Consider the following 21,929-nt stretch of genomic DNA (forward strand, 5'->3'; position numbering starts at 1 on the left):
AGTCTAAGATACTCCCTTGGTCTCTTCCCAATTTTATAATATGTTCAAACCTCTAGGAGGACAAGTGTAGGGTTGTCACAAGGAATTTGCCATCTCATCCTATTTTCCCCATTATTTAACTTGCATCCTTGGACTATCTATACCCCCCCCCCACATGGGCCTATCCTACATGGAGGGAATAATCCAATATAATATCCATCTCCACCTATTTTATATTACTTCTCCCATGGTCCTTGGGCCATATCTCACTAAATGCAGGCATGGGACCGCCTAGGTGGAGGGGTGGCACATGGAGGAACCATGCCACCTTACATTTTATAATATTACTACCATGGATTATGTACATCACACCTTATGGGTCCTCTTACGTGGAAGGGTGGCACATGGTCATGCCTTGCCACCTCAACCCTAGGCCCTATGCACACCATATTTTATTATATTATTGCCACACATACAAACACACACACATATTTATGCCTTTTTTTCTTAGACAAATTTATCCATAACAACACATGCACACGCACATGCACAAACACATACAAGCATTTTTATTACTTTCGTGTTATATTTTATAATTGAACCTTATGTGTATGTGTAATTGTTATGCGATTATACATGCACACTGCTACGTATGGCTAAATTGTCCAATGCTTGATACCAATTGTATAGCCAATTCCTCAAAAAAGCCTTGTATAGGTGAGGTTAGAGATAGGGAACACATATGGCAAACCTTTCAATTTTGTCATTGAAGGATGCTCTATTCAAAAGCTTTGTATATGTAAGGTTATAGATAGAGAAAAGATAGAGAGAGTTCACCTATGGCTAGGTTTCAATTGCATCATTAAAGGAATCACAATATGCCCTATTCCCTAGGGAATACACTTTCAAGCATGCTATGTCTATGTTACTGTCTTTAGTAAAATGTGTTTGTCATATATGTATTACACTATGAAGGAGCATATTAAGTCAATGATTTATTATATTTGCTTGTCTACATTTAGACAATTACTCTCAACTTTCTTCCATACTTACTACATTTTAAATGCCACATCATCATTCTAACCATGCATGCCAGTATCAACATTCAATGTTAAGAAATACTTATGTAATATATAAACTCTTGATCTCACCATTCAAAGATGCTTCTCATATCTCTTAGGGGTTTGGAGGTCTCTATCATTCATGCTCCATAGTAGGGCCAGTATAGTCCTAGAGGGGACCAATTGGGGACTTAAAGTTGGGCTACATCTTCACTGTAAGGAGAAGCCTTTTTTGCTACTCTTCATATTTGACTTGGTATTTTGCTTGTTCTAGCTAGCCATGGCCACTTTATTAGTGGAAATATTTGCGGTATGTTTCATCTAGTGAAATGTGACTTTTAAGGCCTCTTGCTACTTGGAATCTAAGGTATTATAGCTCCATTTTTCCTCCTAAGGCTTTTGTAGGTTGTGAGCAATGAGTTCCTTTGGTGGGAAATGTGAAGTTTAGGAGTATATGGGCAATTGAGTTTTGAGATGAACGGCATTTGTTTTCACATGAAATGTTAATAGATCAATAAGCTATCAAGATAATTGTGGTGAGTGGCCTTTGTTTTCTCACTTTGGTTGCCTTGTAGGAGGAAAAATGAAATAGTAGCTAGTTTGCTCAAGCTTTTAGAGGGACAATGTTTCATTCTAATGGAGTTTTGCCTAGAAGTAGCAATGTCTCCTCATTTAATAGTCGAGTGTTTGGATTCCCCTTTTCACAAACTACACTAATAGTCTACCCTAAGGTTGTGAAGCCACTTTTACCAGATCCTTACCTTGTCAAAAGTGAAGATATAATGGAGAGCTTTGCTTCAAAAAATGTAGATAGTCTTAATTTGTATATGGCAAACTCTAAATACATTGTAGATTTGAAAATTATTTTTGCTTAAGAAAAAGTAGCTACATTTAATCTACATGTTGCACAGCTCTAAATCATATGTATGATATCCTTCCATTTTTTTATTAATTTGGATAGCTTTACACTTGGGACATGTTTGTGCCTCTATCAATCTAATGGTAGATGCACTCACCAATATTAGGTACATGCAATATCAATGCAAAAATTCACTCAAAATTAGGGATGATTAGCTTCTACACCCTCTCTTAACAATTATAAGTATAAGAATGAGATCTATTATCTTTTAAGTTAATCATATGAATTTAACTATGGGCTTGGGGATTGATTGTGATTGTAAATGGTAAAATCTCTTGGTAACCTTGCTCATATGACTGTCATGTACCTCAAAGGAGGCTCAAACCTTACTACATAAGTATGAGTAATGTTTGTACCATTTATATGTTGCTATATTACTATTATCATGCTCTTTATTTGTAGGGACTCTAATAGTTTTAATGGTGGGACTTCATGATGCTCCACCACGGAGGCAATCTCCTTTCTTCTTCAAATTTTGCTCTCCTCTTCCTACTGTTACTCGCATAATTGTTTTCTTCATGTTTGCAATGTTGCATTAAATCTCATATAGTTTTTATCCCCATTCCAAGGCTCAATTCTACTTGCACCTAACATATTCTAGGAGGTTTTATCTTAGCCTTGTAGTAATAAATACAAGCATGCATTTTGCCTCAATTAATTGGGTCACCTATCGTTTTTAAATCCTCTCTAGTAATGAATAGTTCAAACAATTTGTTCCGTAGACCTATCATTATGATGGCAACATGTGTCTTTTTTATGTTAAATTCTTGCTTTAGACAAAAAATTTGACCAACATAATGTTATATATGTCATTGATGTGACCATATATTAGTGAACAAATGACTTTGGGAAGTCTTGCTCATTCTAAGTGAATGATAATATACCCCATCTAATTTTAGAATGTATGGATGCACAAGAAATCCATACCTAAATGAAACAAAGAAACTATAAATCCTAAAATTGGTCAAACCCATCCCTTTCAGCCTTAATAAAAGAATATCTTAACCAAGTATTTGCTTGACGTGTGAATGCATCTTGTTATGTCTTTACAAAGGAGGGTTAAGCCACCTTCAAATTATACAATTTATTATCAAGCAATGCACTAGGCTATCTACATATCACACGCTTTACCAAGTAGTCTAAATCATATAACCAAAAGTTCACAAGTGCATACCCTCTGCAATGGTTGCATTCCCTTGTTTACTTTGGATTCTTTTAAATAAGAAAATTTAAGGGGAGTCCTTTAGCATCAAGATCATTCAAGGACCATTGAACTAACTACATGGAGAAAACCATGAACCATGAGCATTGCAAGCAGAAGAAGTAGATAAATTATCAATTGCTTATGATGCACCTTGATAGGACTAGTATCGATTATTTTGGACTAATTGGACCTTGAGCATTCTACTTTGCACTAGATGTGGCATAGACTTGTTGTATAGTATGTGCATGTCAACAACTCTTTAGAAGATATGAATTATGGTGCAACACTCCACAACATATTTTCAACTAATGTGTGGCTTTGCACATCAAGTGACTATACAAGGGATATCAACCCTCTCTATGCTTGTCTAACTATGCTTTTGCTTTTTGTAAGGAGGAAAACATAATTGAGGTAAAAACGTTCATGTAGCCTCAACACAATGGAGAATGGACAGGTTGATTAGGAGGGATGGAGGAACAAATGTAGTCCATATGATAATTTTTTGCATGGCAGCTAGTCCCACTACCTCCCAAAGAAAGGGAGATTCAATACAAGTGAGCGTTTTAAATCTTGGAGCTAATAGTAAGACCAAGCCTAGTCATTAATGGATGTTCTTAGGTGGACGGACTAGTCTATGATTAAACTTTTGCATTGGTGGCTAGATCAAAATTTGGCATCTGTTGCACTAAAGGATGTTAAACTCCATAACTTCTTTCATAGAGACTAAGAGGAAGGCATTCTCATGCAGCATCCACAAGAATTCAAAGAAGGGATGGATCTAGTTTATGCTCCAAAAGTGACTTGATGAGTTGAAACAAGATTCAATAAATTGTTACATTAAAAAAGACTTTTTTTTAATTTAATGATGATTTGCATGATACAAGGTTGACCTTATTCTTCACATATAGAGTCGGATAGCCAGTGTATACTTGAATGACCAAGTTTTTTGGATGATTATTGCTAAAATGAGTTGGCACATTGCTTTAAGGTGATCTAGGAGGTCCATTATTCTCTAGGCACATTGATCATGCAAGACCAACAATGCAAGATCCTTTACAACATGAACACTTGACTAGAAGTATAATTGCATAATTCGAATTGATTTTTTTTGGGATAAGTACTTTTATAAAGGCTTATTTTAAATAACATAATCCATTAATTGCATACTTATTGAAGAAAATACAACAAATAATGATATTGCAACTTTGTACTCAAAAAATTTTAGATTAGCTACAATCAAGTGCTCCACAGTAACAACATTTGTTTAACTATGAGCATGTTTATGCATACATCAACAAAGACAAACAATATATGTCTTTTGTTGCTTTATGTCACTATAAACAATGAGGGTTTATAATATTTAGAGTCATTAGTTGTAAAATAATATAGATTGTGCACTAGGGTATTTATCCATTGCAATGCAAATGTTCAAAATCATGAGCCATATATAATCTTTATCCCATCAAGAGGTGGGGGAAATGACATTGCACTTGACACACTTTAATGTGCACATGTGTGTGCAATTTGTGCCTTGAATAGCCTATTTTCTTGTCCTAAATTGCACTTGATGCACATGGATGCATTGCGTACTTGTTTCCCTCCCCACTCATTGGAAGGGGTTCCAAGGCCCACATGGGAGGATTCTCTCTCTCTCTCTCTCTCACACACACACACACACACACATTTTTTCTCTTTTATCCATGCATTTTACATTTCTTCCCTTTATACCCCATTGGAAACCCCCCTTTTTTTTAAATTCATTTTCCCCTCTTGCCACATAAAACTCCCCTCCACATTCTCTTTACCTCCTAATTTCTCTCAGCCCATCTCCCTTTCCCCCTTGTTTCCCCTAATCTAGCCCCTTGTCCTTAATTTCCCCCTAATTTTTGCTTTAATTTTCCTACATCTTTTCACTTTTTTTTCTCTTTTTCTTTAAATTTGCTTTCTTTAACATTCTTTCTTTAAATTTCCTTCTATAAATTTCTTTGTTTAAAACTCTTAAAATTCTTTCTTAAAAAATTCACAAAATTCTCTCTTTAATTTTTTTTGAAATTCTTAAAACTCATTTCTCACTCATTAAAACAATACTCTTTTTTACTTTACTTTTTACTTATAATTATTATTTTTCTCCTCTTGACATCCTCTCTCCCTTTACAATTTCTACTCCATTTTTCTTTATCATTACTCATAAAACTCATCCCTCTCTCTTAAAGCAATCCTTCTTTTTACTTTACTTTTTACTTATAATTATTGTTTTTTCTCCTCTCGACATCCTCTCTCCCCTTACAATTTCTACTCCATTATTCTTTATCATTGCTCCCTCCCATTATATATTTCCCTCCACATTAAATCTATTGGCATAAAATAACATTAATTTCCCCCTCCTGCCTTTTTTTTCCCCTTTACTCTTTCCAATATTTTGTATTAAATTCCCTCTAACTCAACCCAAAATTGTCATGCATCTTTTCTTAATCTTTATAGCTTTATAAGTGTGTAGTTAAGCAATGATGTTTATTGTCACCTTGATAACAAGGGAGGGGTGTTTATGACACCTATCTTCCCAACCAAGCTCAAGTTGGTTCTCACCATGTTTTTCTTGTTGGATGGTGGTAGATATGCAGACTCTCCTCTTCAATAAAAGTGATGCTTGCTATGACTTATCAAAGCAAAACTTGTTTGCACAGTCATACATTCTACAGAACTTTTTCAATTCTGTGCACCTCTTAGTTTGTATTGTAATGTTTCACATAAGTTTTCTCTTTAGTGTCCATTTCCAAAATTGTTTTCATTTCACTATGAAACTGGTTTTGTCGAGTCTTCACACACACAATCACGTTTCCCTTGCAACTCTGAATGGTTGCACTATTACGAGAAAGTAGTTCTCAAAGCTCTTGTTCGAAATGACGTAAAGTATTTATAGGATCGCACCAGACATGGCAGGGGTTCTATTTAATTCTTTGGTTTTAGTTAGGGATGCCTAACTAAACATGTGCCATTAATAAGTATCATGGGTGATGCCATTTAGAAATACTCACATTAATGGGTAGTCGTTTGAAAAGACCATTACTTAAAATGATTGGCTAATAATTTGATGTATATAATTACGCTAAGTATTTGACTAATGGTGGATTGGTTTATTGAGTAGTATAGGAAATGACATGGATGGATGGGAGTAAACAAGCTCAAAGGAATAAAGGCTAAATGCCATGGTTTTATGCTAGTGCTATGAAATGTATTAAATGGCCAAGGGTCGTTACATTTTTTATAAGGAAGAGTGCTTAAAAGCCTTCCACTTTTGGCATGTAATTTTGGATGAGAACATGACTAAAGGAGTGACAAAGAGAAAAGTATGGTAAAAGGATGCTCGAGAGAAAAGCATGGAAAAGGGACGTTTAAGAGATGAATACATGACTTTGTATCAATGGCTCATGCTCTTATTTCAATATTATAAATACTCTTGGTGTGGGATCATGAGCCATGCACCTCGAGGGGGGAGATTGTACCCAGTGATTACCTCTTGTCTTTTCATGAGTTTCCATGCATATTCAATTTTTGATTCTATTGTATGTGTTAAAATTGTTACATGTTTCAGTGGTATCAGAGCTGTTGCTACGCTCCATGAGGACCTAAAATTGGGAAGTACATCTCCAAAGAAGTGTTGGGAAGAGAGCTCAAGTAGTCGTCATCTCAGAATTCAAGAAGGAGTTCAAATGGTACTTGGAAGAGTGGTAATATGAGCTTTAATTTCTTTGCCCCTTATCTCGTTGAGCAAAGTCAAATTTTTGAAGAAGAAACAGAGAAAACTCATCTCTGCTCATGATTGCTGCTACGGTCGTCTCTCTCTCTCTCCTACTTCCATCTTCAATCCTTACCTCTTTACTCCAATGCTTATGCCCTCCAAGCCTTCCCTGTAAGCCTCTCCAATCAACGAAAAACAGTTCAGCTAAAAAAAAATCAGTTTGTAACTCTTCCTGTGAGGGATGACCACATGCGATAAGAGAAGACCAAGCCATGAAAATTCGGCGATGAATACTCTTCCTGTGACGGATGGCCGCACGCGATAAGAGAAGACCAAGCCATGAAAAATTCGGCGATGAATTTGCTTCTAGAGTCGGCTTTGGGATTTTCAGGGCTCTGAATCCAATCCCCCAGTCCATTCAGGCTGAAACTAACCATAGAAGCGGGTCTAAATGTGCTTATCAAAGGGAAAAACGTGGAACAAGATTATAAGTGTAACTTTTTCAATGATAAGAGGATGAGAGCTTGTCTGATAAGCTATCAAAGCCCTCAATAACCTATCAAAGTCCTCTACTCCTCTTCTACCCCTCTTATTTATGCACTATTTTTCTCATAACTCGAGCAAATGGATAGCTTTCTTCAAGCTGATTTTTGGAGGCTCTTCTACTCCAACAACATCATATTCGACAACATCCAGAAGCCGAAAAGCTCTTGTCACTAAGCATCAAGAAGGTTCTCTCACATATTGATAGCATCGTAAAGTTGGTATTGTGGATCTTGGCGAAGACGATTTGCAATGCTAATGGACACTCTCAACTTGGGTGGCGAGTACACAAGAGATAAGTATAACAATTGAGTAAATTTTAATTTATTGAGTGTGTAAGAGAGTTTATTTGCTTCACAAAATGGCACAGCATCTCCCACCATCACAACGATTCAAGAGCAAATTAATGCACTTCACCTTCAACTTTTACAAGAGAGAGATCATCGAGAGAAATTAGAGAAAGAGCTTGAGAGAACTAAGAACAAGAAAAGGAAGAGACATGCGAGAGATGAGAGTACTTCGGGATCCGATTTAGAGAGAGTGATTCGTAGAGCTTTTAAATCTGCATTGAGAGAAAAGAAGGAAAATAAAATTAGTGGAAAATCTTTTACTTTTAAAAAATATGATGGGAAGAAAGATGCAAAATTTGTTTTAGCATGGATTAGTCAGCATGATGATTATTTCTAGGGTGAAAGGTTTCCTGAAAAAGACAAAATTAAATGTGTTGTTAATCATCTTGTTGACAATGCGGCACTATGATGGAATGTGGTCAAAAACAGTAAAAGGCGACCAACTACTTGGAAGGAATTGAAGAAAAGATTAAAGAAAGACTTTCTTCTGACACAATTCAAGTCGAAAGTCCGTCAACAATGGGATGGTTTGCATCAATTAGAAAAAGAGACTATTGCTTTGTATGTTGAGAGATTTTGGCAATCTTCATTCAACTTCAAACCATAGATAGGATTTCTGAGAAAGAACAAAAAAGAAAATTTGAGATGGTCTTAGGGCTAAAGTAAAAGCCGAGATCAACATGTTTAATCCTCATCCCTTGAGTTCGGCTATATCACTTGCTACAAATTGTGAAAGAAAGAACGGGATACCGGAGAAAAGAATAGGCTAGGATCTTCAAGAATGGGTTTAGTGGTAGGTTGGAGGTGGGGGGATAAGCTATCCAAGGAGAGAAGCAGCCGGTGTAACAAGGTGTGAGTATGAGGGCATGGGGTCGGTTATAGTTTCAATATCTAGAAAGCTGGGATGGCTAGTTGGAAGCTTTCTGAACATCTTGTCTTGAAGATATAAAAAAGAGAGTCCTCAAACTTAGAAATGGTGATCACAAGAGATTTTAGGTTGTGTGTTTTGGATTGGTTGTGGGAGAGAGCAAACATGGTCAAGGGAGGTTTCATGTTCTATGTTTTGGAGTGCTAGAAAAATAGTCCTCAAAATTAGAATGGTCACTTCATGGTCACGAGAGATGATTCTTAGTTATGTGTTTGGGGGGAGGTATCTAGATGAGGAGGAGTAAACCTAGGAGTGCAAGATGATAGAGTTTTGTTACTTGAGACAATTCTACCAAGTGACCAGCACACTTTATAGACCTAGAAAATAATTTAGCATGCTAGAATCATGGCATTTTAGCACATGCAATTATGGCACTTTAGTGGGTTGAATTTTGTATTCAATGTGTGTCACGCATCTGACCTTTCAATGTGAAGTACTCTTGTTGTATAGGGGAATGGTTTCGGGGAGCACTTTCTCAAGAGGAAAGTGCTCTTGAATTCGACAAAGAGTAATTGATAGTCGTGAGTCAAATTTTGGAGCACTCTTTGGCCAAAAAGTACCATGGCTCATTCCCACACTTGAGGGCATAAGAGAGGGGCCTAGAACTATCATCAATCATCCTCATGTTGTGTTCTGATGTTGCCATGACATCATTGCACTGCCACCACCACTCAAGCATGATCTGATTGCCAATGCATTGCATGTCCCATGTGGCTCACCACCACTTGCTATTAGAATCCTTTGCTACTTAGTTTCACATGGAGTAGCCATCGCTCATGGTGGTAGGTTAAAATGGGGTAGGCCACTTTTCTTCTATGAAAGTGAAAGCGGCAAGCTCAATTGGACGGTGGATATTCCTCCACTAACCTCGGGCCTTTACTTGCATTACATGAACTTTCACTGTGTTCATTGTATGGCCTACATCTAATATTTCTCCTATTGTACATTGCATCATGCAAGAAGCTACGTGGCATAGGCTCTCTCCAATTTTGTGATTTGTAGGTTAGTTCAAAATGGTAGATTTTAGAAGTACCTACCCCTTATCTCTGGGTCACAATTGCCATGTGTGGCACTTTTAGTGCATCCTTAGTTTATACAGGCATGCTGACTAGGGCTTTATGTAGCATTTGATTAGGGCCTTATGCTCATTTGCTACTTCAAACATTTCACTGCATTGAGGTGTTGTCACCCTATTTGTGGCTCATAATACGACATAATGTGAGATATGTCTTCCCTGGGTGAGGTGTATCGGAATTGACATGAGATTGGTTGTTTATTAATTTAATGGAATGAATTGGCAACATTTTCTTAGTCTATGGGTGATGGTCTAGATGTGATTTGTTCTCAACCTATGTGGCAAACATATCAATGTGGTAAAATAGATAAACCCCTTAACTAGCTTCACTATTATGTGTATTTAAAATAACAATACACTAGGATTTTGTATTGAAATATCTTCCACTATGCTCCCTCTAGATGCATAATACAAGCACAACAAGAAGCACCATAGGAAGGAGTGGAGTAGGTTTCACGGTGGTGGAGGTAGTTTATTGAGGAGACTGAGAGGAAATCTACTATAGAGGTGGTGAAGTAAAGGGGTTGATGACATGGGAAAATGAAGAAATTTAGGGGTGAATCTGGTGTGGAGGAGCATGATAGTGTGGTTTGAAGGGTGCCTACATGACAACTTTGCTTCCTCCTCCCCATCGGTAACCTCCCTTGACAATATTTCCTCCCCCATTAGCCTCCTTGTGCTTGCACCCTCCCCTAACCCTTCCTCTTGCCACCCTTACCTTCCCTACTAGGAACCCTCCTCCCTTGCCGAGTATCCTTCTTTTTCCCATCTATGCCATTCTCTTCCCCCTTGTCTACAATGCCTCAACACCACTTGCATCCTAGCTAGCATTTTGTCTTTGCCTTTGTTTTCCTACCTCTCTTCACTGCATATTCTTCCAAATCTACTACTCACTGGCTCAACACTACCCTTTAGCCCTTTTGCATAATCTTGCCACATCTCTCAAGCTTCCTAGCCTTGAAGGCATAATGTTAAGGGCAATCTATCATCTTCACAAAACAAAGAAAAAAAGAGAGAAAAATATAAATTGACATATTAGCTTTCAAAGGATAGTAACATGATGTGGCATGCCATGTCAACTTGCTGACCATTGGTAAGTCGATCTCAACAAAAAAATTGAGAATTTGTTTTTGTGAAAATAAAACCTTGATTTTATTTTTGCTAATGGCTATGGACACTCCATCCTTGTCTTCTTTTGCTGGCCATGATCTATTGTGGCGTCTCGCTCCTCTTCTTTGTTGGCAATTAGGGTTGACACTCTATAGCATGGAGACCTTCTCTATGGAGGATGCTTTTTGTGTATGCTATTGCAAGCATAATTAGATTTGTGCATGCAAGGTTCATGCCTAGTTTGTGAGGTTCATGCAAGCTTTGTTCCTGGAGTAGCTAAGTCCTTTTTCACATAATAGAGGTTCTGCAAAGAGGGGGAAACTAGTCATATATGTTTTAGTATAAGAAAGTGTAGAGAGTTTTAATGGTGTATAATATATTGAAGAAAGCATAAGGAAAAGCTTCTCCTCAATGAGAATTAGAAGTATGAACTTGGAAATGTTGGAAGGATCCTACACTAGGGCTTGAAAATTTAGTAGAAAGTCGCTTTTGTATCTTCAAACTTTTGGAACAAAACATGATAATTGAATGAAGAAGTAAGTGTGGGTAAGAAGGAAAGAAGAAAGAGAGATGTTTAGTGAAACTAGATTTTAAAGAGAGATGTTTAGTGAAACTAGATTTTAAAGGACATTTTTATGGTAACTTGAGCATATGACATTAGGGAGCTTCCAAGTTTGCATGTATCCTAAAGTTCCTCTTCCTCTTTGTTGGATGCCTTTCAAGCACTAACCAAAAAAGTGAAGACCTTTGATGTAGGAGCATACGATCTCACCGACCCTTAGAAGCTCACATTTTTAATGGAGGGGCTTTCATTACCTTTGATGTTGATTGACCCTTGGAAACTTACACTTTTGTGTGTAAAACATGGATTCAAGAATTCCATGGGTTGGTAAGTTTGGGAGGAGTGGGCTGTCATTTCCCAAGAAGAGATGCTTGTTGGAAATGAAAAGCATATTAGGGTAGCCCGTAACCCAAAGTTATATTGGGGGTTATATAAAAAGTACTAGTGGGTGGCTTAAAGTTGCTGGGCATAAATAACTTTCAAGCTTCTTGAAATGCGTTGCTATGAGAAAAAAGTGCAAGAAGGGGCCTGATGCAAAGGCACGGTGACGTGGAGAGTGGGATGACGTGTATCGAATGGGGGAGGGGCACGTGGGGGGAGGGTCTACGTATGCATGGGGAGGGTGATAGATATTAAGGAGACGTGTGCATGGCCGAAAAGAAAAAGAAAGGAAATTTTGTTACTCATCAGTCCTCATCTTGTACTTCAAAGCTCATATCTTCTTGTTGCTGTTGTTGGTGTTGTTGAACGTTCAGGAGTTGACTCTCCGTCATAGCCATTGTCTTCAAGCTTATCCCTCCGCCATAGCCATCACCTCATCTCCTCAAGTTTAACCCCCCACCATAGCCATCACCTCACCTTCTTCATTCCGCTGGCTTTCACGACCGCCTCTCCTTGCTTTTGCTCTCCCACTCCTCGTCTTTGCTCCCCTCCACATCCTTTACCTTCTCTCGCAATCGCAATCGCATTCCCTCCCCTCATGGCCTCCTCCTTTGACTTCGACCTCGGCCTTGACAGACACTATGGCTCCCCCACCCCGTGGAAGCTCCAGGAGATCATGGCCCGTGCTGGAGAAGAGGCTGATCAGCACTTCTTGGAGGTAACCTTGGATGTGCGCGATGATTCTGTCCTGTTTACCAGGGTTTGCCCCACTTCAGATGATCCCGAGTCTACTCTTCTTGCAGAGGATTGGGACACAGAGAAATCCGTCCGAACCAAGGTGCCCGCCAGGCGTTCAACGCCGAATCGTTCTAGAAATCTCTCTGGAAAGCTGAAGCAGCTCTCGCAGGAGCTGGCTCCTGTCGCTCGGATCAAGCAGCTCTCTAATGAGCTCAAACGACTCTCTGGCAATGTTGCCACAAAGAATGCACCCGAAAAATCCCCTTTGCTCAGCAATGCTGCTCCCACAAAGCGTAAGATCCTCACCAGAACCAAGTCTGGCACGGTGCACGCGCTGCAGGGCCTTCGATTCATCAGCAAGGCAACTGGGAACACAGACACTGAAGCCCTCTGGAAGGCAGTCGAGAATCGTTTCCATCAGCTGTCGAAGGATGAGCTGCTCTCCCGAGAAGACTTCGGCTTCTGCATCGGTGAGCGCTATAGCACTGTCGTCGAATCCTTGCTTCCCGCATTCAGATCGGTTTTTCCAAATGGATCGGCTTCATTGCTTTTTTTTTTTTGAACGATCGGCTGCTTTGGTTTTGCAGGGATGAAGGATTCCAGAGACTTTGCGAAGGAGCTCTTCGACGCCCTTGCTCGCAAGCGAGGTCTGCGTGTAAAAGCCATCACTCTAGGAGAGCTCAAGGACTTCTGGTCGCAGATCTCCAATGAAAGCTTTGATTCTCGTCTGCGAATCTTCTTTGACATGTAAATTTCCAGGTTTCTCGGGATTAGACCATACAGGCGATAAGGCAGTAGTTGCTTGGCTTAGTTGTCTGGTACATGATATTCCAAAGGGCTCGTCTGCTGAAACAATGATTGTGGCGAAATGCAGGTGTGACAAGAATGCAGATGGCCGAATCTCGGAAGAGGAGGTGAAAGAGGTGATGGTTTGAGCCACAAGAAATGTTCCATTCAAACATCGGAGGGGGAGCGTAAGGAGCTCTTTGAAGCCTTAAGAAACTAACTGTGAACCTGCATTGTCTATCGGGGGGGCAGGTTATCGCATTGAGCGCGTCAGCGAACAAGCTCTCCAAGCTCAAGGATCAAGCGGAGGAGTACGCGGCTCTGATAATGGAAGAGCTGGATCCTGATAATCTGGGCTACATAGAGGTACTTGGCTGATCGATATATCACAACTAAGTTTCGATCACGAAATGGCGCGGCTGTCACAGCTCGAAGCTCTGATGGAAACGGAGGTGTTGTGTGGTGCAGTTATCGCAGCTGGAAATTCTACTGCAAGGGCAGTATGGAGGATTTGTGGGATCGAATTATAGCCAGACGCTGAGCCAAAATCTTGCAGCTCCGACGGGAAGCAGCACCGTGAGGAGGCGGAATTGCATTCAAAGACAAGGCAGGGCGGCTATGTACTTCGCACACGAGAATTGGCAACGCATATGGGTGCTGGCGCTGTGGGGGATGGCGATGGCGGCCCTCTTCGCCTGGAAGTTCTTGCAATACAAGAGGAGAGCGGCCTTTCAAGTGATGGGGTACTGCCTGTGCACCGCCAAGGGAGCTGCCGAGACGCTCAAGCTCAACATGTCGCTGGTGCTGCTGCCTGTTTGCCGCAACACCATCACTTGGCTTCGGTCGTCGTTGCTCGGATCCATCGTCCCCTTCGACGACAACCTCAATTTCCACAAGGTGCTTCATCCCCCACCGCCCATTTCTTCGTCGTACATTTTGCTACTACACCAGCCCGATCAAAAGCTAGACTTAACAGACAGTTTCTCATGCACAATCTAAACGTACATCTGAAGAATTGCACGATGTTTTCTTTACCCCAAGCCAGTTCTTCATGTCCTGAAGTACTCACATGGCAGCAAACCGTCGATTTATCGAATCTTTTCCGACAAAATACCCGACTTTCCAAACAACCAATATACTTTGTTGTGTAAAAGCTTGCTGCTCAACCGCATTGTTGAATAATATAATTCAGCAGTAGTGCACATTCTAACATGTAGACTTAGAGGGAGGTTGATTTAAGAACAAATGATTGAGCTTAAGCAGCTGTTGCTTATGTCTACACCGTTGCGCGCAACAATCATGGTGGGGGACATTTGAACAAAATAGTGGCACAATTACTGAATCTAGATTTAGACCTAAATTTGTATTACAAAATGTTGAATCTGAAAACTAATTTGATTAAGCGATGAACTCCGCAATGCAGAGGGGCATCTTGCAAGAACACCATGAAAATTTATGGGCTTCAGCCACTTCGTCGAGGCTTGGAACATCTATTGGAACAAAAATTGCGTTATAACTATCAGCGTCTAGACAAGAACAGAAATCGTATTACAGAATAGCTTGTTCAGCCATTGCTTGCTGATGTGCAGATCATTGCTGCAGCAATCGTGGTGGGTGTCTTCGTCCATGCCTCTGTTCACCTCTCTTGCGACTTTACCCGTATCACTCGCATTGATAAGCACCGATTCGAGCAGTATCTTGGCTCCGATTTCAACTTTAAGCAACCATCCTACATCGATATCGTGATGAGCATCGAAGGTGTAACCGGGATCTTCATGGTCATCCTCATGTCCATTGCCTTTGTTTTGGCCAGTCGCTGGTTCAGGAAGAGTTTAGTGAAATTGCCCTGGCCATTTCACAGGCTAACAGGGTTCAACGCATTTTGGTATTCCCATCACCTCTTTGTACTGGTCTACGGCCTGCTTATCATTCACTCCGTTTTCCTGTATTTCTCACACGGCTGGGAGCAGAAAACAGTACGTTCTTCTCCTTGTATTGCTTTTATTTCTTTCCAAATTCCTCAGATTGCTTCCTGACAATTATTCGTCCTCCCGAGTCCCCACTGTCCCCTATTGGCCATTGTATTATGACGATTTGTGCTGTCGCAGGCATGGGTTTACCTTGCCTTTCCTGTAGCTTTGTACATTGGGGAACGTGTGCTTAGAGCTCTTAGGGCGAGGCATTACACTGTCAAGATCGTGAAGGTGCTTTCGTTGACATTCTCTAGGCGCTTTTCTGTTCTGGCTTAAAAGTGGTAAGGGGTGTTTAGTGTTAACGCAGCCATATTACCTTTACAGGCAGCCATCTATCCCGGCAACGTTCTCGCTTTGCATATAACTAAGCCCCCCGGCTTCCGATATAAGAGCGGAATGTATTTGTTTCTGCAATGCCCTGAGATATCTCCGTTCGAGTGGTAAGAATCGATCTCCCGCCATTTACCTTCATCGGACATAGAAACTTTCAAGATCCTCATGATTTTGGCACGATTCACTCGTCTTTCACTTGTTCGAGGTTGTCCCAAATCTAATGAGGGTCAATGTTGATCTCTGTCAGGCATCCATTCTCTATCACGTCTGCACCAGATGACGACTGTGTTAGTGTTCATATCCGAACGGAAGGCGATTGGACATTAGAAATGAAAAGAGTATTTTCGAAGGTGATTTGAACCATTAGCCATGATTTGGTTGTGGGTTTCCAGCTTCGCGTTTTGGATCTCAATATTTTGGTGCTGTATGTGGCAGACAATGGCGCCCCCGGTTGGGGGCAAGAGTGGCCTGCTTAGAGCCGAGTACAAGTTCGGAGATGCCAGGTGAGCGACTAATACTGTGGCCACTTCTGTTCTAACAAAGGATGATTCTGGAGTGGCAACTTATGTGTAACAACTATCGTTGTAGATTTCCCAAGCTTTGTATTGATGGACCATACGGAGCTCCAGCGCAAGACTACAAAAAGTACGATGTGCTGCTGCTCATAGGACTCGGAATTGGTGCTACGCCTTTTATCAGCATTCTGAAGGACATGCTCCATTTCATAAAATTAAGGGATCAGCTGCCAGTGAGTTTTACTTTGGCAATGTTTGGAAACATTTCTGGAAGCTTTGCGATACGAATAATGGTTCAGAGGATCGAATTAAGCGGTTTGCCATCGGTGCAGGACTCTAATTTGGATTTGAATTCTGGTTACGAGAGCCAAAGTCCAAGACGAAAAAAGAAATCCCGCTGTCCAACAAACGCCTACTTTTGCTGGGTTACTAAGGAGCAAGGATCCTTCGAGTGGTTTCGAGGAATTATGAATGAAGTCGCAGAGATCGATAACAAGGTCTGCACTTTCACTAAGCTCGGGTCCGGACTCCGTTTGCGGCCTTTCTTCTACGTTTCCCTGTCGATCTAGGTTGTCAGCAGGGCTTGAGGTGTTCAATCTGGCATGTACAGGCGGTCATTGAGTTACACAACTACCTCACGAGCGTCTACGAGGAAGGCGATGCTCGCTCTGCTCTGATTGCAATGGTGCAAGCCTTGCACCATGCCAAAAATGGTGTGGACATCGTTTCAGGGACTCGGGTAAGCAAGTTGTCTGGCTGCTGGTGTTTGCTGACAGTGCAAGGGTCTGTTTGATTAGGCTTTCTCAACGAGTCTTTACGCGGCGCAGGTGCGCACCCATTTTGCAAGACCCAACTGGAAGAAAGTGTTTTCAAGGGTGGCAAACGCTCACAAGAATTCCAGAATAGGTGCGTTTGGACCTTGGAGGGTTTTGATTTAAGAGGATAGTTTTCTTTTTGTTTTCTTGTCAGCGATTCTGTTTCATCAGTATACTGGAGCATTTTCGACTCCGTCTGTGGACGAATGTTTTCTTTTGCCTATGATTCATGGCACAGGGGTGTTCTACTGCGGTCCGGTGCTGTTGGCAAAAGAGTTGGATGAGCTAGCACGCGAATATAATCACAATTCCAACACGCGGTTCGAATTCCACAAGGAAAATTTCTGATAATAATACGCCTGGGGTTTCACTTTCGAAAATCAGCGGAGTGCAGGCACGATTGACGACCATTGGCCAGTTATATATCGGATATAAATCCCGAATGCAAGGGCGGGATGGGGGGAGGGGTACCTTTCCGAATACAAAACTTGGAACTGTGATCGATGTGGATGCTATTTTCTCCTCTGGAGCAAAGGAGGATGAAGGAGGCGAGGTGTCAACGATTCAAATTCCTCGTTCTTCGCAGTATGCACACCACAAATCTGTGTGTCTGTAGATCTGAGGCATTCTTCGCGATCTGAGGCATGCATGCAGCGCAGGCGAGGCGATCGACGAGGCTATGTTTGTATAAAATTCCTCGTGTTCCGCTATGTTTGTATAAAATTCCTCGTGTTCCGCTGCAAAATCTTGTGCATGCATGTACACAGACCTACGAGTCGTGAATCTGAGAACCAACGCAAGGGATGAAAATATATGCATCATTTTCGACGTGAGCTCATTCGCTAGTGCGCAGGGGCTATCTGCACACAGTTTGCAAATTTGCATCGTTCTTCTAATTTCTTCTTTCAAGAAAGGCTGCCAATTTTCAAAAGCTATGAATGAGATGATAGATGTTTCTGATGCGGTACTGGAAACCATCACTAATTCCACACCCACCTTTCCACCATCACATCATCAACACCTTTCTCAACCTCTCCAAGGCTCCCAGGCGGTGCCATAAAAGCTGACATGCTGGATTTGCGCTTTCCGTAGTGCACGCCTTGAATGCTCAGGTGAGTGCGCCTTGAATTATTTACGGCGGACGAAAAAGCATTCTTTTACTAGCCCAACGGATTAGGTTATATTTTCGTGATTTCATCAAGATTCTCGCACGGTAGACCAAACCGCCCGGTGCTCGCGAGAAGCAATTTCAAGAAGCCAGTGGAATTTCAAATACGTATTTTGCAGACAGCACCACTTTTTTATGGCATTTGCCAGTCCCACCGTCTTCGAACTGCTCTTTGAATCAACTCACCGACGACAGTTCAAGCAAAGTTAAGAAGACCGTCTTCGTTGAATGAGAATGCAAAGTTATCTATGATGCATGATACGAAATTTCGTTCCTTCGCTGCAAGTTTCTCCCTTCAAATTTGGATTCGTGGTTTTCTATCGAAGCGGGGAGACGTACCATTCCCTTCAAAAACCTCAAAATATAACCAGACGGGATCGTGCCTTATTTTGCTACCAACGATTGTGACTGGTGGTGAGGTTTCGTGCCCACCCCGACTCGCATGTGAAGTTTAAACGACCTTGCAACAAATCGCTGACAGCCCACACATAACGGATATTTCGCTGAACGATGTCAGAGAGAAACCGACCAAGGCGCGCCATTTCTGACGGGCTTCGTCGTCTATCAACAAGAGAGTCGGAAAGACCCGCGGCCTTTCCTGTTTGAAACGTGCCGCAGCCCTTAATAACACCTAAATCTATTATTGGCCTGCCCTTGCTAGGTCTTAAAGTGGAGCTTCTTCTCTAAGAAGCTAAAATTCGGATTTTCTTTTTCTGAAAATCCTAAATTTTATGATTGGTCCAACTCCCCACTTTCTATTTCTTTCTTTTGAAATCCTCCACCTTTTTCTCTACCCCGCCTCTCTCTCCTCTCCCTCTCTTTCCTTTATCTGCCCTAGTTTTCCTACAAATCATCTCTAGTGTATTATTTTCCTCTTTTTTAATCTTGGGCGACTTGGTCTTATGAATGATTAAATATCATTCGCCTTGTTTTAGAATGAGATTGTTTGACCTGGTTGGTTTGGGATCGATTAATAGGTCATAGGCAAAGTGTCACCCTCATTATTTTTTATTTCTTTGGCTTGCCACAGGGAGGCCTAATTGAGGCAATGCTTCTTGAAGAAGCGAAATTCAAAGTGTTGAACTCACTCACACGCATTTGCCTTAACCACCAAGCTAGGACCCCATTGGCAAAGTGTCACCGTCTTAGTTGGTCGTGGTGTGTAAAAGTTGAGTGTAGCTTGTCAATCAACAACATAGGTGGATGTGCCACCCTCATAGTTGGTTCATGGTGTGTGGGGGTGTAAGTTTGGGGGCTATGTGGATGCCATAGAATTGATTCGCAAAATTTCTCTTAGAGCACGGTTGCACATCTATCTAGATTTGAGAGTTCATCACGTCGCTAGCCATTTGACATAAGGCAATTTGTACCCACACAAATTTTACAAAGCAATGCATTTGAAGCGTCAAACCCAACTTTCGAATTAGTTCACTTGAAGTGGTGGTTCACCACATTAAAGGAGTGGAATCCCTACCCATAACCTATAGTTGTAACAGTTTGATTGGCACCAACAAACACTTGCCAATGGACGCAAGACAACAACTAGTTGCTTATCCCACCATGTACTACATTCCCTACCATCCTTGTCTTTTGGCATGATCTTGTTAGAAGCTTGCAACAAATTAAGGAAAGCAAGTAGATTCTTGATGCAACGATGTGTGCGATCGTGCTCTTAGGCATTGAAATGTCCTTGTCGCTAGTGGGCAAATGGAAGTTCCCTTTGTGGTTGCATCTTCTTTGTGAGTTGAGGCTTTGTTAGTCCACTTCTTCCAAAAAGAGAGCTAATTTCTATGTTTGATGTTATGTTCTTTCCTTTGAGCTTTAAAGATGGAGCCATTTAAAATAACACATTCTAAATGAGAGGTTAACTGCGTTTCAACCATCTCCACTTCTATGGAATGTTTTGGGATGTTGACATGTAGGCTTCTAGTAAAATCAATTCGTGGACTTAGGCATAGAAGTGTAGTTTGTCTATATTTGTCATAACAATTAGAACTTCCTTGCTTGCATGTGTTTTATGATCTAAAGGCCATGTAGACCACTTCTTTCAAGGAGGGAGCCTTGTTATCTAAGTTCTATGTCCAATGTTGGGTACTTCCCTTTGAAATTTCTAAAGATGTGCTATGTATGTTTATTGAGATGTTTGATGCTCTTGTTGACGATCGTTGAGATATTTGATGCTCCAGTTGACGATCATTAAGATATTTAATGCCACTCATTAAAACTTGGAAATTGTCAATCCCCAATTCATACACGACTCACTTTCTCGTTTATTACAAAAAAATATTTTCTACTTTTCAATGGGTAAATCGCTTGAAATCTTAAGTTCAATTTGCAATTCAACTAATAAGGTACCACAAACATCAAGCAGTAATTCAATAAACTTTTAACCTCACCATTTGAATCAAATTGTTTCTCAATACTTGAATGTTTGTTTGTGTTGTGGATGCTATCCTCTTTATATTAAAGATTGTGCAATTCCTCACAAATTGGTGAATTTGCATCTTTTTTGTGTCATATCTAATTGATTGTGGTTTGTGGATGTAATTTGGGTCATTGTTTACTTGGGTGTGTTGAGCACATAGATTAAAGGCTAAGGTATGTTATATGAAAGAATTAAAGTAGTCACCCTAGGATGTGGACTACATGATGTGGAGATGTGGGTTGAGGATATCCACAAGGAGAGATGTGGATCAGAGGATCCCACAGATGTTAACTATTCAAAGAGCACTCTTTATATAAGAGGCTTATTATGTATTGTTGAGTAGAGAGAAATGCAGACTCACTTAAGATTTTGTTTATGAGTCCAAGCTAATCTATCTTGGAACCTAATTAACTTGAGGTACATGTCATGAGCACTCTCTTCATCATGTTTCCACACAACTTCCATCCACTTTAGAGCACTTCATAGATCCTCAGGCACTCCAATTTTGTCATGGTATTAGAGCTTAGGTCTAGTCTCCTAGATTAGTTGCAGGCATGCCTTAGGAGCTCATGTTTTTCTACTAGGTTAGTTTTAGTTTTAGATCGAGAGTGTTGTTCTTGAGTGTTCTTTGTGAGAAAAAATTTCATTCCATAGGTTTCTTTGGAAAATTTTCGTTCATACACTATTTCCTTTGTGAGAGATATAGTGACGCCTTCTAAATTGTGAGAGAGATCCTTAGTTTCATTCCATGTTCAAGTTTTATAGTGTCTTGGAGATTGTTCGAGTATTGGTGATTGAGAGTACGTCCTTGACTACTCAAACAGATTTAATAAGCAAGGTCCCTGGTCCAAAACTAGCTACAGCCTCGGACCTTCATCAACGGACGTCAACTTCAAGCAAAGGCCTCCTATTTCGAAGACCTTATAAGGTCGGCTCAACTTGGGTCATGGCCTCTTATCTCTTGGGAAAGCAAATGCTTTAGGAAAAGGCTCGAGGAACTCCATGAGTATGAAGTGAGAAGGTACTTGTACGCGAGAGCAACTTAGCACATCCTGCTTCTCCATTTCTTCCCCAGGTGGAAGTAGACATGATATGTCACTCTTGTGGAAATCAACCAAATCTGGTTTTTCCTAGCCTCAATAGGCTGTCATACTAGTGATATTCGACTTGACCTTGGTCTTGAGGAAGCAATTCACTCTTTTGTACATGGAAATCATTGATCCATTGAAGCGTCCCTCTTCATACTATCAGTGCATCCCTTCTCCCTAGCCATTCTTTGCCTTTGTCTGTGCCTACCGAGACCAAAACACTCTAGCACAGATGCG

The 21,929-nt window shown here is 40.7% G+C and overlaps 1 pseudogene across 1 annotated transcript; it reads left to right on the top strand.

Annotated features, from left to right (window-relative positions):
• The first annotated feature begins 1,320 nt into the window (after nucleotides 1-1,320).
• On the top strand, nucleotides 1,321-17,446 carry LOC147886987 (respiratory burst oxidase homolog protein F-like; annotated as a pseudogene). Its single transcript, XR_015543190.1, has 16 exons — nucleotides 1,321-1,350; nucleotides 12,317-13,059; nucleotides 13,177-13,336; nucleotides 13,464-13,512; nucleotides 13,628-13,741; nucleotides 13,844-14,272; nucleotides 14,965-15,351; nucleotides 15,484-15,579; nucleotides 15,673-15,788; nucleotides 15,929-16,031; nucleotides 16,117-16,184; nucleotides 16,270-16,429; nucleotides 16,529-16,693; nucleotides 16,807-16,935; nucleotides 17,024-17,102; nucleotides 17,250-17,446. The product of XR_015543190.1 is annotated as a respiratory burst oxidase homolog protein F-like (transcript).
• Nucleotides 17,447-21,929: the final 4,483 nt, after the last annotated feature.

Source organism: Dipteris shenzhenensis, chromosome 23, assembly GCF_047967505.1.
Source record: "Dipteris shenzhenensis isolate YYH24624 ecotype China chromosome 23, Dip_SZ_1.0, whole genome shotgun sequence".
Taxonomy (NCBI): domain Eukaryota; kingdom Viridiplantae; phylum Streptophyta; class Polypodiopsida; order Gleicheniales; family Dipteridaceae; genus Dipteris; species Dipteris shenzhenensis.